Raw genomic sequence first — 16,223 nt, 5'->3', positions numbered from 1 at the left:
CGGGGATCTCTGAACTTGGACAGCAAGGACCCTTTGTTTCTCAGCACTCTGTCGGGATCTACTATTTATTACTTCCCTCCTTCCATTAATAAATTTCCCAAACTGCCTGGAGATTAAATTCCATCGTTCTGCCACATTTACTAGCTGATAGATATCAGAGTGGAGCCGGAGACCATCCTCTTCCCGATGAACAATATCACCTTTCCAGCGTTTACTCCTGAACAGAGGGGGCAGCACTATCTCCAGCTCAGCAGTGTGTTTTTTAGCTTATCAGCATATCCAACTATATTAATCAAAAGTACCTCACGCTAGCTACACAATAAACCAGCGATGTTAGTTCCCATTATCTCTTTAGTTGTGCCCTTATAGTTTTTCCTACATTCTACTTAATGTTATTCTAATGTCACAGTTAGAGATTTAGTGCCAGCTTTTGCAACAATGGTCTTGCATTCCAGACCCTACTTAATATTTTCCCAATGTCATGATTAGATATTTATTATCAATAGTCTCAAGCAGGCTGACTCTACTAATTATTAATTAGATATTTAATATCATGTCCCAAATATTTATTGTCCCAATCCTGTCAATTATATTTAGTAGGTGAGTCTAACTTTACTGACTGTTATCTCATCTTGCCATGGTGACCTTTCAGCCTCAACCTTACTCTGCTAATTAGTGTAAGAGCTTTCCACTATCCTTTGCAACAAATTGGCAGTGGTCTCCAGGCTCTAACCCTTCCCATGCTTTCATGCTCTTTATTTTCCATACTATCTAAAGATAGAGTCACAGAGTTGTAGAGCACAGAAACAAACCCTTCGGCCCACGCTGACCAGATGTCCTAAATTAATCTAGTGACCCATCTGCCAGCATTTTGCCCCTTATCCCTCTGAATCTTTCCTATTCATATCCCCATCCAGATGCATTTTAAATAATGTAATTGTACCAGCCTCCACCACTTCCTCTGGCAGCTCATTCCATAAACATACCACCCTCTGTGCGAAAAGGTTGCCCCTAAGGACCCTCAGAAATCTTTCCCCCCTCACCCTAAATCTATGCCCTCCAGTCTGGTCTCGGCGCCTTGCCCACACAACAAGAGGAAAAGACATACAAAAATTGAGCAGCCAGAAAAAATGCAAAAGGAATAAAATATCGAGCCATAGGAAAAAAATTGTGGCCCTATCTTTTTTCCCGTTGGCATTTGGACACTTAAAATCTGTCAGTAACACCAACATCCCCGTAGAGCATACTGTGCATGTTTGCCGGTGTCAGCAACGCAGTGCGCATGCTGGCCAGTGTCAGCAAAACACTGAGCATGCTCATCACCGTGCGCAAAAAAAAGGCACGAGACCTTCTTTTGATTGACCAATAGGCAGGATTGGAGGACTGGAAGAAGACTGGTCCTCCTACCAATCAGAGCCAGCCCATTGTCTGAATGCGGAAGTTGGACCATGAACTTCTCAAGCTGCGACTCCTGATCCTCTCTGTCTGAGTCAAGATTGAGCTTTACCCAGACTGCAAATTCCTTCCTGTGTCCCAGATATGTGAGTATGGCACTCTCTTGCTCCCATTCCATTTCTTTTTCATTCTGGGATTCAGTTGTTGACTTGCAGCAACTGAAAGAAAAGAGAGTGAATCCGGGAGGGACAGACTCCGGAAACGTTGGTCCAGGTCTGTGTCTCAATTTGCAAAATAGACAGGCAGGAGATGGAGAAGACGACGTTTCGGGTGTAACCCTTCCTCGGGGCTGGGGCTGGGTGAAGAAGCTGCAGATAAAGGGGGTGGGAGTGAAGTGGGGATAGGTCAAGACAGGTAGAGGGTACGACCTGGTTGGTCAATGGGAGGAATGAATCTGGTTGGTGGCAGGGAACGAGGAGGGAGGTTTTTTGAAATTGGAAAACTCAACGTTGAGTCCTTCGGGCTGTAGGCTGCCTGGAAGATGAGGTGTGGTCCCTCCAATTTGCAGTTAGGTTCGTTGTGGCAATGGAGGAGGCCAAAGATGGTCATGTCAGAAAGGGGGTGGGAAGGGGAATTGAAATGAGTGGTGACTGGGAGGTCTGGTCAGCTCTGTGGACCCAGCTGTGATGCTCAGTGAACCTTTCACAAGTTTGCGCTGGCTCTCCCTGATATAGAGAGGACCACAATCAGCAAACACAGGGCAAATGCAGTACCACAATATGAAGCTATAGTCTTGGCTGTGGCAAAGAAAAACAGAAAGGAGGTGCATTGTTTAAATGGAGATGTATTTGGATGTGGAGAAAGTGAGAACTGCAGATGCTGGAGATCAGGGTCAAAGATTGTGGCACTGGAAGAGCACGGTAGGTGAGGTAGCATCTGAGGAGCAGGAGAGTTGACGTTTCGGGCACGAGCCCTTCATCGAGACTGATGTGTGGATGGGCAGAGGCCTCAGTGTCCTCCTCCTCCAGTCACTGCCAGTTGTCAGACTGGTGCAGCAGGCACTCAGCAAGGCAAGCGTTATATTAGCAAGAGGAATTGAGTTCAGAAGTGGGGGTGTCTTCCTGCAGTTAGGGTGTCATTGAATATATTCAAGGCTGAGTTCATCTGATTTTGGAACAACAAAGAAGTGGATGATTGTGGGGGAAGGCAAGAACATAGTTTTAAGACCAGTATAGAACAGTTCCAGAGTCATACAGCACAAAAACAGACCCTTTAGTCCAACTAGTCATAGAGATGTACAGCATGGAAACAGACCCTTTGGTCCAACTCATCCATGCCGACCAGATATCCCAACCCAATCTGGTCCCACCTGTCAGCACCTAGCCCGTATCCCTCGAAACCCTTCCCATCCAGATGCCTTTTAAATATTGCAATTGTACTAACCTCCACCACTTCCTCTGGCAGCTCATTCCAAACATGTACCACCCTCTGTGTGAAAAAAGTGACCCTAAAATCTCTTTTGTATCTTTCCCCTCTCACCCTAAACCTATGGCCTCTAGTTCTGGACCCCCACCGCAGGGAAAAGACCTTGGCTATTTATCCTATCCATGCACTTCATGATTTTGTAAACCTCTACTCCTTAGCCTCCAACGCTCCAGGGAAAACAGCCCTAGCCTCCCTATAGATCAAATCCTCCAACCCTGGCAACATCCTTGTAAATTTTTCTGAACCCTTTCAAGTTTCACAATGTCTTACCGATAGTAAGAAAACCAAAATTGCACACAATATTCCAAACGTGGCCTAACCAATGTCCTGTACAGCTACAACATAACTTCCCAAATCCTATACTCAGAGGATTGGGAAAATTTTCAAAACCTACAAAAGACACCTGGGAAAGAATGGAGGGATAAACTGAACCTTTGAGGGTCAGCTTGGAGGCATCAAGGTCTCAGGACAGGGGGTGGAGATGACCCCAGCTATGGGCCATATGCCAGCAAATGGGACGAGATTGATTTAGGATATCTGGTCAGTACAGTTGTGTTGGACAGAAGGGTCTGTTTCTGTGCTATATATCTCTATGACTCTGGCGTTGCACTAACGTTTGCCACGTGAGTAGTTCATTTTCTCTCTACTGTCAATGTTAATGCCTTGACGTCTCATTTTGCTCCAACCCTCCCGGGGACGTTAACCGTTTTGTGTCTGGTTGTTTCTAAAGAAGCTGCGTGGCAGGTTCACCCTGAATTGACACTTTCTTTTTGCTTCCCAAAATCAGACCTGCTCACTCTCAGCAGTATCCCAGTGTTGTGAAAGAGATTAGCTTTTCAGGCGGAGATATTCAAAGTTCAGAGAGATGGCAGTCTTGATGTTTTTGCTTTTCTGCTCCATAAGATCCTGAATCAGCACCCTCAGGAGGAATCAGTTAGAGCGGAGTGAGAACAGAGGGGGAGAGAGAGTGGGATGGTGCTTTCAATTTTGTGGAATAATAAAAGAAAAGAATATTCCACAGAAAGTAGAATTCCTTGTTCAGAATTTCTACCCTGCACTGACAGTGATGACCTTTGTAATTTCTTTATACAGAGTACAGTAGCACCTCGACATACGAACGACCCCATTCATATACAAACCGGTTTACGAACAGGATTGTACGTAGAATTTTGCTTCAACGTACATACGAAATTCAAGGTACGAACGCAAAAAGCCCATGTGCGACCACGTGGTTTCATTGTTCTGCTTTGCTTCGCGCTTGTTGAACACAAAAGCTCATCGGGCCCCGAATGATCTCATTCAGTTCGTCTTTGGTGCGTGTGCTATGAACAGCCGTCCAAGCATTCTTATGCTATCCAAACAATGGGAAAAGTTGAATCAATTCGCGAACCGGGTCCAGGAACGGATTAAGTTCGTAAGTTGAGCCGCTACTGTATTTGAAAATCTGAAGACGGAAGTTTCAAAATCAACAGATGATGGTCTTATGCCCGAAACGTTGACTCTCCTGCTCCTCAGATGCAGCCTCACCTGCTGTGCTTTTCCAGCGCTGCACTTTTCAACACTGACTCTCCAGTGTCTGCAGTCCTCACTTTGACGTCAATGTCTACAGTCACTCAATCCATCGGGACCACAACGGTTTTCAACTATGATTCTGTGAGAAGGAGTAAAGCTTTTTGGTTCCTGTTTGAGTACGTTTTCAGCATCAGTGGGACTGGATGAGAGACCCGACCATTGCAGCGCACTGAGTGTGGAGCCTAAAACAGCCATACGGCCTGGAAAGAGGAATTCACAGTAGGAAGTGGCTCCACACTTCGGCCATAGAGAAACCTGAGGAATCCCACCTCTTGGAGAAATCATGGAAGTGTGGTGACTGTGGGAAAGGCTTCCGTTTCCCATCTTCCCTGGAGATTCATCGGCGTAGTCACACCAGGCAGAAGCCGTTCCCCTGCCCTGTCTGTGGGGAGGGCTTCAGACATTCCTCCTCTCTGCTGAGGCACCAGCGGGTCCACACGGGGGAGAGGCCATTCAGGTGCCCGAGTGCGGGAAGGCCTTCAGCGATTCCTCCTCTCTGCTGACGCACCAGCGGGCCCACACCAGGGAGCGGCCCTTATGCTGCATTGAGTGCAGGAAGACTTTCAGCAATTCCTCCGACAGGCTGACCCACCAGCGGGTCCACACTAGGGAGAGGCCCTTCAGCTGTCCCGAGTGCGGGAAGGCCTTCAGCAATTCCTCCGGCAGGCTGACCCACCAGCGGGTCCACACCGGCGAGAGGCCATTCCCCTGCCCCGAGTGTGGGAAGGTCTTCACCCGCTCCTCCAACCTCCGGAGGCACCAGCGAGTTCACGTCCTATCGCAGGGGGATTGAAGGAGCGACGGCTGAATGCCATTATTCACTGGACCATCAACCCAGTTCCCGGGACTCCCGGGTTTGAATCCCGTTGCGGCAGATGGCGCTATACAGGGTATGGGTTGAAATTGCTGAGTGAGGCAACACTTCCTCCGGGTTACAGCTGTACCAAGGATCCAATTAGAAAGCGACATCTCGGTGCTGATCAATAGTAAAGACAGTGAGGTGGGGTGGGGGTGCAGGCGTGAGTGAGTGTGCTTTGACCTTGAGCTGTTTAAAAAGCAGCTACTTTTTCTCTGCTTTTTTGCTGAGGGGGATTTGAAGCTGTAACAAAGTTGGGTCACAATAAAGGTTAAGTGAACTTAACGCCGAGCTCAGACTCTCATGAAAGGCTTTGAGCTCTGAGAGGTTTTTGTTTTAAAGCTACTAATTTATTTCAGCCTCCTGCACTAAGCTTCCAATGTCGTGTATCAGATGGATCAGTGAATGAGCAGCCAGTATCGTGAGAAATTGTCAATTTTTCAGGAGTGCAGAGTGTGTCGTTTCATCGGCGTTGTAAGGTTTCCTGGCAGCATCGGGTGGTGTGGGCTGTGTTCACTAGAAATGATGTGGAGGAGCCGATGTTGGACTGGGCTGGAGAAAGTTAAAATCACACAACATCAGGTTATATTTATTTGGAAGTATGAGGTTTTGGAGCGCTGCTCCTTCATCATGTAACTGTGGAGCAGGTTTATTTGGAAGTATGAGGTTTTGGAGCGCTGCTCCTTCATCATGTAACTGTGGAGCAGGATCATAAGACTCAGATTTTATAGCAAAAGATCACAGTGTCATGCAACTGAAATGACATATTGAACAAACCAAGATTGCTGTTAAGTCTTTCACCTTTTAGAATGAGTTGCAGGTTTCAGTTCATTAATCTGTGAATCCCAGAACTACTATTAATTCACATTCTCGAGATGACTTAAGGTTTTTTTTAAAAAAAGTGACACCTCAGCCCAGGCAATGCATTAAAGGTGTGAGGTTCGAGTCTGTCAGTAACCCAATCTTGAATCAGACTGGTTCTCATTCCAGAGTAGGAATTTATAAAATATTACACGGATTGACTAACTGCAGTTTGTGCACTTTTTGAGCAAAGTAGAATGTATCTGCAAACATAATTCTGCCAATACAAGTTTGCCCACAAAGTGATGTGTGAATGCGTGCATGTGAGTTTGTGAATGAGAGTGCACATAAGAGTGTGTGCTTGCTTGGTAAAGTGAGAGTGTGATGGAGCATGTGCCTGTGAGTGTGTTGGGGGGTGTATATATGGGTGTCTGAGAGAAAGCGTGTGTATGAGTGAGGTATTAATAAAAGCAAGGGCTTCCGTTTTGCTAAAACAAGGAAGGGCAGGACTTATAGAGATAATGGTAGGGCCCTGTGACGTGCTGTAAAAGAGAGATATGGTGGGGTTCAGGTACACAGTTCTTTGAAAGTTGCATCGCTGCTAGACAGGGTGGTCAAGAAGGCATTTAGCACACTTGCCTTCATTGTTCACACCATTGAGTAGAGGGGTTGGGACATCATGTTGAGGTTGTACAGGATGTTGGTGAGGCCACTTTCAGAGTACTGAGTATGCTTCTAGTGTCCCTGTAATAGGGAGAATTCTAATAGAGAGGGTTCAGTAAAGATTTACCAGGTTGTTGCCAAGACAGGAGGGTTTGAGTTCTAAGGAGAGGCTGGGACTTTATTCACTGGAGCACAGGAAATTGAGGGGTGACATCATTGAGATTGATAAAATCATGAGGAGTGGAGGTAAGGTGAACACCAAAAGGCTCTTCCTTAGCGTAGGGGAGCTCAAGACTAGGGGGTATATTTCTTTTAAAGTGAGAGGAGAGAGATTTAAAAGGAACCTGAGCGGCAACGTTTTGACAGAGGGTGGTTTACACGTGGAATGAACTTGGATGAGGATGTGGTAGATGCAGATGAAGTTACAAATTTTAAATGACATTTGGATGAGTACATGAATACAAAGGTTGAGAGGGACATGGGCCAAACGCAGGCAAGTGGGACAAGCTTAGTTTGGGAATCCTGATTGAGTGATCTTATTGAAGTGGTCTTATTGAAACCAGTAGAATTCTGAAAGGGGCTTGACAGGATAGATGCAGATAAAATGTTCCTTTGTGGAGGGAGTCATAGAATCCCAACAATGTGGAAGCAGGCCATTCAGCCCATCTATTTTACATTAGCCCTCCAAAGAGCATCTCGCCCAAATCCATCCAATGGCCAATCCACCCTAATTTTCACATCCCTGGTCACTAAGGGTAATTTAGCACAGCCAATCCACACTAACCTCTACACCCTAATCTATAAATTACCTTCTCAAAAATGTCATTTAAATGTAGAGTTTTTCTCTAAGAACAATGTCAGTCCTAACTCAACATTCGGGCGCAGACAGAATTCACACTTACTGTTAGAAAAGCTCTGCATTTGAGTAGCATTCTTGAGAAGGTAACAAAAAACAAGTTCTGGGATTAACATACCAAAGAGCAGAAACCTATTCTAAAGGTGAAAGACTTAATCTTAAATTGTTTGATGTGTCACCTTTCCATGATGCTAGACTCCTTTGGATATAAATTGTGATCATGATCTCATTCTCCACAACCACCTGATGAAGGAGCGACGCTCCGAAAGCTAGTGCTTCCAAACAAACCTGTTGGATTATAACCTGGTGTTGTGTGATGTTTAACTTTGTCCATGGGAAACACATGAGTTGCGGGACTGGTAACAGTTCTTATTTTGTGATCTATTCCAAGTGAAATTTCTCCTCTGCACAGGCACGGGTGAACAGTTTGTTTTAGTGCTTTGTGCGAGATCGGGCGAGCAGCTTTTAAATCCTTATGTTAAACAGTTCAAGTAAACTGTCAATCAGCAATTGTATTCCGAGAGTGGTACTTCCAGCTCTGGTAATCCTGTTGCATCAACAGAGAGAGGGAGAGGTTGTCACATCTAAAGAGCAGAGAGAAAAGTTATTTCGCTTGTTCAGTCAGTTGAGTTGGTTCCGCGCTCAGATGAGACTGGATACTGCTTTTACTGGATCAGAATTAACCTGCTTATTTTCTTAAAAATTAAACCATCTCACGGCCATTCCAACCCCCTTTTTAAAAAAATGACTGCACTGTTTCCAATACGGTCATGCTTTCTAAATATTACCATGTATTTTTAATTATGTACAATGTCTCTTTAGATTTCAATGTACCTTTTTAAATATAAAAATGCTCCTTTACATGTAGCTCAGCGCTTTAAATGTGTTATGTTCCTCTCAGCGCAATCTTGCTCCTGGATAGTGTATATTTACCCCTTTAGATATCAGTATGTCTCTTAAAGGGGTTCTTCTGCTTACAAATAGGGCAACGTTTCTTCGAAATGTAGATTCATTTAGATATAACTGCGTCACTTTACATATTAAGATATCCCTTTGAATGTGCCCACATCCCTTTTGAAATATAATCTCGTCCATTTACATCTCTTTATTTGCAGAAATACCCGTTAAAATGTCCATGTCCCTTTAAAATACAGATTGCCCCCTTTAGATATGACACCGTTCCGTTAGATGTAGGAATATCTGTTTAAATTGAGCCGTGAGCTTTCCCAATGTAGACAGGGCTCCTGGAAACGTGGCAGTGTCCCCCCTGCAGCTGCAGAGCGAGACAGGAGTGTTTGTTTTTGTGAATGAGCAGTTGTAGCGCGAGGTGGCTGTTGCTTGGTGACGGTGAGGCTCCCCCGGCCCCGCCCATCCCCCCGTGCAGACGTCACGCGGGGGCGGAGGCGGTTGGGAGGAGAAGTCGCTCGAGCGGGGAAGCGGCGGGAGGGCGGCCGTTAGGAAAATGGCGCCGTGCGGCCCGGGGCAGACACCCGTCACTGGGCACCGCCGCCTTCCTGGCGCAGCTGCTGTGTCACGGCCGCACCGGCCGGCTGTACAGCAGGCAGGAGCCGGTGAGCATTCTGGAGGCGGATGGGGTTAAGGGCCTGCTTGGGAACTCGTCGGCCGCCTGGGTGGTGGAGTTCTACTGGTCGTGGGGCGGCCCCTGTGTCAACTATGGGGCCACCTGGAAGGTACTGGGCCCGGGAGGTGAAAGGTGAGGCAGGTTGTGGGGCGGAGGGGAAGGAATGTGGGGCCTGTCCTGTCCTGTCCTGTCATAGTGACATTTTACACTCACTTTCCATCTGCTTTTACTGGCGCTTGTGCTGTTTCCCCCTCACTGTTTGTTTAATCCTTGTGCTGTTTACCCTTTGCTGTTACTTGTGCAATTGCTGAAGGTAGTGTGTAAATACTAGTGAAGGAGATTATGCAACAACATGTATATGTTCCTCAGTTATTGAAGGGGCAGGACCTGTTGAGAATGGTTAGTAAAGCATGTGGTGCACTAAGCCTTGTTAACATGGATATAGTTTGTTATTTGGAAAAGTAGACTTTATTATTTAGAGTCACAGAGATGTACAGCACGGAAACAGACCCATTTGGTCCAATCTGTCCATGCCAACCAGATATCCTAAATTAATCTAGTCCCATTTGCCAGCACTTGGCCCATATCCCTTCCTGTTCATATACCCATTTAGATGTGTTTTAAATGCTGTAATTATACTGGCCTCCACTACTTCCTCTGGCAGTTCGTTCCATACGTGCACCGCCCTCTGCATGGAAAAGTTGCCCGTTAGGTACCTTTTAATATCTTTCTGCTCTCAGCCTAAACCTATGCCCTCTAGTTGTGAACCTCACCCCGACACTGACGAACAGTCATTTTAAAAAAATTGAGCAGCCAGACAAAATGCAAAAGCTATAAAATGTTGAGCCACATGGGGAAAAAGAACTGTGGCTCTACCCTTTGTTCCTCCTCTTGGCATTTGAACACTTAACATCTGTCTATAACACCAACATTGCCACAGAGCATATTGTGTCTGTTCCGTGGTGTGAACAACAGCACGCCTGCTCACTCGTGTCACCAACACATTGTACATGCTCGCTGTCGGCAGAAAAGGCGACATCGCTTATCTCTGTTCCTAAAGGTCTTCCCTTTATTCTTAAAGCTGTGCCCTCTGGTGCTAGTCTCTCCTACCAATGGAAACATCTTCCTAATGTCATTGCACTGTGGGGATGAAGCCCTATCCTGCCTGGTAATTTCTGCTGGTGGGTGAGACTCGGCCTCAAGGTTAGAGGGAGGAGCTTTCAGACGGAGATGAGGAGGAACTGCTTTTCCCAGAGAGTCGTGAATCTATGGAATAGTCTAGATTAGAGTGGTGCTGGAAAAGCACAGCAAGTCAGACAGCATCCGAGGAGCAGGAAAATCGATCTTTTGGGCAAAAGGCCTTCATCAAAATCTATGGAATACTCTGGCCAAGGAAGCAATAGAGGCAGCTTCATTAAGTATATTCAAGACACAGTTAGGTGGGTTTTTGCCTGATAGGGGAATGAAGGGGTTCCTTGTGACAGTGCAGGGAGGAGGAGATGAGACGATGGATAGATCAGCCATGATCATAATGATTGTGGAGCAGGCTCACTTGTAGTAACTGGAGTGAATCCAGGGAGGGAGCAGACTTTGCGACCTCAGGTATGTGTCTTGGTTACCTGGGTGAGGAGAGACATAAGGACAGGCTGGGACTGTTTTCCGTCGTATGCCAGAGTCTGAGGAATGACCTTATACGCTTTTATATCATCATGAGGGACATGGATAGGGTAAATAGACATGGTATTTTCCCAGGAGCAGGAAAATCAATGTTTCGGGAAAAGCCTTTCATCAGGAAAGTGTGTGTGTATGTGAGTTTGTGTATAAGACTGTGCATCAGTGAGTGTGTATTTGCATGTGTGCATGCTTGATAAAGTGTGATTGTGATGGAGAATGAGTCTGCGAGAGGGTGAGAGTGTTGAGAGGATGGTTTATGTGTATGTCTGAGAGAGAGCGCGTGTGTATGAGAGAAGTATGGATATAAGTGAGGGGTTGCATTTTACTAAAATAAAGGAGGGCAAGACTTGTACAGGTAATGTTAGGGCCTGGGTCGTGTTGTAGAACAGAGACCTGGGGGTGTTCGGGTTCGTTGTTCTTGAAAGTTCCATCACTGGTAGACTGGGGTGAAGAAGGTGTTTCGCACACTTGCCTTCATTGTTCACATAGGTAAAACCTACCTCTTGCAAAAATGCCATCCCGTATTCCCAATTCCTCCGCTGTATCTGCTCCCAGGAGGATCAGTTCCACCACAGGACACACCAGATGGCCTCCTTCTTTAGAGACCACAATTTCACTTCCCACGTGGTTAAAGATTCCCTCCAACGCATCTCGTCCACATCCCGCACCTCCGACCTCAGACCCCACCCCTCCAACCGTAACAAGGATAGAACGCCCCTGGTGCTCATCTTCCACCCTACCAACCTTTGCATAAATCATCCGCCGACATTTCCGCCACCTCCAAAAAGACACCACCACCAGGGATATATTTCCCTCTCCACCCCTTTCCGCCTTCCGCAAAGACCTTTCCTTCCGTGACTACCTGGTCAGGTCCACGCCCCCCCCTACAACCCACCCTCCCATCCTGTCACTGCAGGAACTGCAAAACCTGCGCCCACACCTCCTCCCTCACCTCCATCCAATGTCCTAAAGAAGCTTTCTACATCCATCAAAGCTTTACCTGCACATCCACTAATATCATTTATTGTATCCGTTGCTCCCGATGCGGTCTCCTATACATTAGGGAGACTGGACGCCTCCTAGCAGAGCGCTTTAGGGAACATCTCCAGGACACCCGCACCAATCAACCACACCCCCCCCCGGGGCCCAACATTTCAACTCCCCCTCCGACTCTGCCGAGGACATAGAGGTTGAGAGGATGGTGTATCTTCTGCCTCGGAACACCTCAACCCCAGGGCATCAATGTGGACTTCAACAGTTTCCTCATTTCCCCTTCCCCCACCTCACCCTAGTTCCAAACTTCCAGCTCAGCACTGTCCCCATGACTTCTCCTACCTGCCTATCTTCTTTTGCACCTATCCACTCCACCCTTCTTCCCCCTCCGCCCCTGACCTATCACCTTCATCCCCTCCCCAACTCACCTATTGTACTATATGCTACTTTGTCCCCACCCCCACCCTCCTCCAGCTTATCTCTCCACACTTCAGGCTCTCTGCTTTAATTCCTGATGAAGGGCTTTTGCCCGAAACATCGATTTTACTGCTTCTTGGATGCTGCCTGAACTGCTGTGCTCTTCCAGCACCACTAATCCAGAATTCATTGTTCACATGCTGAGTACAGGAGTTGGGACATCATGTTGAGATGCACACACAAAGTACTTTACTCAGAGGGTGATAGATGTCTGGAATGCATTGCCAGCAGAAGTAGAGGCAGGGACAGTAGATTCATTTAAGGTGCATCTGGGCGGGGGAGATCCAAGATGGCGGCGACCCAGCAAGTCTGAGTCTGTAGTGCTCTGCCCAAGACTCAGGCAAAGTGGGCTGCCTGCCTTCACCACACCTGCCAAATCACTTAAATAGCTTTTATTTAAATACACTAGTTATTTTGCACCAAACTTGAGCAGTTTAGTGCCCCGTTAAAATGACTAAAGGAAAGAATGCCCGTAACTCGCAGCACATAGGAACCCCTCCCCAGCTGCAGCAGAGGCGTCCGCAGCTGCCCCAGTGTACTTAACTATGGTAGCGAGCCTTGTTGCAGTGATTTCTAAGCTTGCAGAGAAGATCGACACCTTCATAGAAGAGTCCAGGAGCAGGTGGGAGTCGCTCTCGGTTGCGCTGCAGAAGCACGACCGAGATTTGGAAAGAATCGAACATCGAGTCGGAGGGGCGGAGCTAAAGGCTCCGTGGGTCGGGTCTCGACTCTCAAACAGCGAGTCCGGGCCTTGGAAAATCACATCAACGACCTCAAATCGAGTTTGTCGAGAGAATATTCGTTTGCTCGGCCTTCCCAAACGAGAAGAGGAAGACCAGCTTACAATGTTTCTGGAGCAGTGGCTTACGCAGTTATTGAATCTGGAGGCTGGATCAGGCCAGGTCAGGGTAGAATGTGCCCACCGGGTTGCAATACACAGGCCCAGCTTGGACCAGCACCCCCACCCGGTTCTGTTCCAGCTGCAGTGCTTTTAGGAGAATCAGATGCTCCTGGAAGCTTCCAGAAATCTTGGGAAAGATCCCTAAGCCATGATTTACAAAAGATCCAAGATTATGCTGTTTCAGGACTTTTCCCCAGCTCTGGTACAAAAGAGGAGGGCGTTTAAGGGATTTAAACATTCAGTACTCCCTGCGCTACCCAGCGACGCTAAGTTTTAGCCACGAAGGGTCCGTGTATAACTTCAGATCGCCAGAGAAGGCCAAGGAATTTTTGGACTCTCTTAGATAAATTGTAAGAGTTAACTCGTGTGGTGAATGATGTTGTTCTGCCCTCCCCTTCTCTGGTTCACCCTTTCTTTTTTTCTCTTTTATTACTTTATTGCTTAATATTATCTCCAGGGAGAAGGGAGTGGGGGGGCTTATTTGTTCTCCACTCTGCGATTTTTCTCCTTTTTTTGTAAATATATAGAGGTCGGGTGGTCTAGTAGATTTAGGTGAGGGGTCTCTGCTTTGTCTTAATTTTTCTCTTAAAGCGGGGTTATTTCCCCCTGTTATTTTGTATTACCATAATTAATTACTACCTGCTGAGACTGTAATTTTATAGTTTTATATGTTTATGCGTGGTATTAATATCGCCAAATATATCTAGGTGTTGATGTGTGGGTGGGGAGGGGGAGGAGGGTAGGGTACTCATTGTTAACTTTAGCTTAATCATACACTTGAATTTTCTTCACTTTATTATGGGGTGCCTGGGTCGAGGGTGGGGCACTGGTCCGGAGAGGATATGATGGGTTTTCGGAAAGGAAGTGATTCCCCTGGTAACGAGGGGAAAAATCTCAGTTTTTTTTTATTTAGAAATAGTTTTTTGTTATATTGGTGTGAGTGTAATAAAGAATCTCTATTTTTGTGAATTTTCTATGGTCTATGCTCAGGGTGGTTTGGTGTTTCTCCTACCAGGGGGTCTCGGACTTGCCTGGATGATTATAGTGAGTCATTCGCTTAAATGGTGCACCTGGAATGTCAAGGGGAGTAATTCTCCAATCAAAAGGAAGAAAATATTATCAAACCTCAAAAAATAAAGGGTTCATATAGCTCTTCTACAGGAGACCCATTTATTGGATAAAGGATATTTGAAGGCTTCTGTTATAACTTTGAAAGGATGCGCTAGGGGACAATACTGGTTTAAAATCCCATATTCCTCTCCATTTATAAGGGCTTTAATTAGTATATATCGTCCAGATTCATCTTTTATCTGACTTAGGACACAGGGTGGATTTGAGCAGGCCTTCTTTTCTTCCTTCAGCTCAAAGTAGGGGGGTAGTCATTCTTATTTGGAAGAATCTCCCTTTCAAACTCCTAAGTCAGATAAAAGATGAATCTGGACGATATATACTAATTAAAGCCCTTATAAATGGAGAGGAATATGGGATTTTAAACCAGTATTGTCCCCTAGCGCATCCTTTCAAAGTTATAACAGAAGCCTTCTCCAAACTGATGGCTCTCGGTGCTCGTCATACAATTATAGGGGGAGACTCAAATTGCATTATGGAGCCGGAAATAGACAGGATTCCCAAGAGTACTGCGGGTGGATGCCCCAGATCTAGACAATTGGATGAGGGTAGAGCAGTGGATGTAGTATACATGGATTTTAGTAAGGCATTTGATAAGGTTCCCCATGGTAGGCTTATGCGGAAAGTCAGGAGGCATGGGATAGAGGGAAATTGGCCAATTGGATAGAAAACTGGCTAACCGGTCGAAGTCAGAGAGTGGTGGTAGATGGTAAATATTCAGCCTGGAGCCCAGTTACAAGTGGAGTTCCACAGGGATCAGTTCTGGGTCCTCTGCTGTTCGTAATTTTTATTAATGACTTGGATGAGGGAGTCGAAGGGTGGGTCAGTAAATTTGCAGATGATACAAAGATTGGTGGAGTTGTGGATAGTGAGGAGGGCTCCTGTCGGCTGCAAAGGGACTTGGATATGATGCAGAGCTGGGCTGAGGAGTGGCAGATGGAGTTCAAACCTGCCAAGTGTGAGGTTGTCCATTTTGGAAAGACAAATAAGAATGTGGAATACAGGGTTAACGGTAGGGCTCTTAGTGAGGTGGAGGAACAGAGGGATCTTGGGGTCTATGTTCATAGGTCTTTGAAAGTTGCCACTCAGGTGGATAGAGCTTGTAAGAAGGCCTATGGTGTATTAGCGTTCATTAGCAGAGGGATTGAATTCAAGAGTCGTGAAGTGATGTTACAACTGTACAGGACTTTGATTAGGCCACATTTGGATTACTGTGTGCAGTTCTGGTCGCCTCACTTTAGGAAAGATTTGGAAGCTTTGGAGAGGGTGCAGAGAAGATTTACCAGGATGTTGCCTGGAATGGAGGATAGGTCGTACGACGATAGGTTGAGAGTGCTAGGCCTTTTCTCATTGGAACGGCGAAGGATGAGGGGTGACTTGATAGAGGTTTATAAGATGATCAGAGGAATAGATAGAGTAGACAGTCAGAAACTTTTTCCCCAGGTGCAACAGAGTGTTACAATGGGGACATAAATTTAAGGTGAAGGGTGAAAGGTATAGGGGAGATGTCAGGGGTGGGTTCTTTACCCAGAGAGTGGTGGGGGCATGGAATGCGCTGCCTGTGGGAGTGGTAGAGTCAGAATCTTTGGTGTCCTTTAAGCGGCAATTGGATAGGTACATGGAAGGGTGCTGAAGCTAGGACAAATGTTCGGCACAACATCGTGGGCCGAAGGGCCTGTTCTATGCTGTATTGTTCAATGTTCTATGTTCTATGTTCTAATTGTTGGATTTGAATCAAGAATTAGGATTAATAGATGTGTGGAGGTGCCTCCACCCGCAAGGCAGAGATTTCTCTCTTTACTCTAATCCACATAAATGTCACACTAGAATTGACATGTTT

Source organism: Chiloscyllium plagiosum, unplaced genomic scaffold, assembly GCF_037043375.1.
Source record: "Chiloscyllium plagiosum isolate Xiang-an unplaced genomic scaffold, Cpla_swu_hap1 HiC_scaffold_27, whole genome shotgun sequence".
Lineage (NCBI taxonomy): Eukaryota > Metazoa > Chordata > Chondrichthyes > Orectolobiformes > Hemiscylliidae > Chiloscyllium > Chiloscyllium plagiosum.
Note: the sequence above shows the minus strand (reverse complement) of the source record.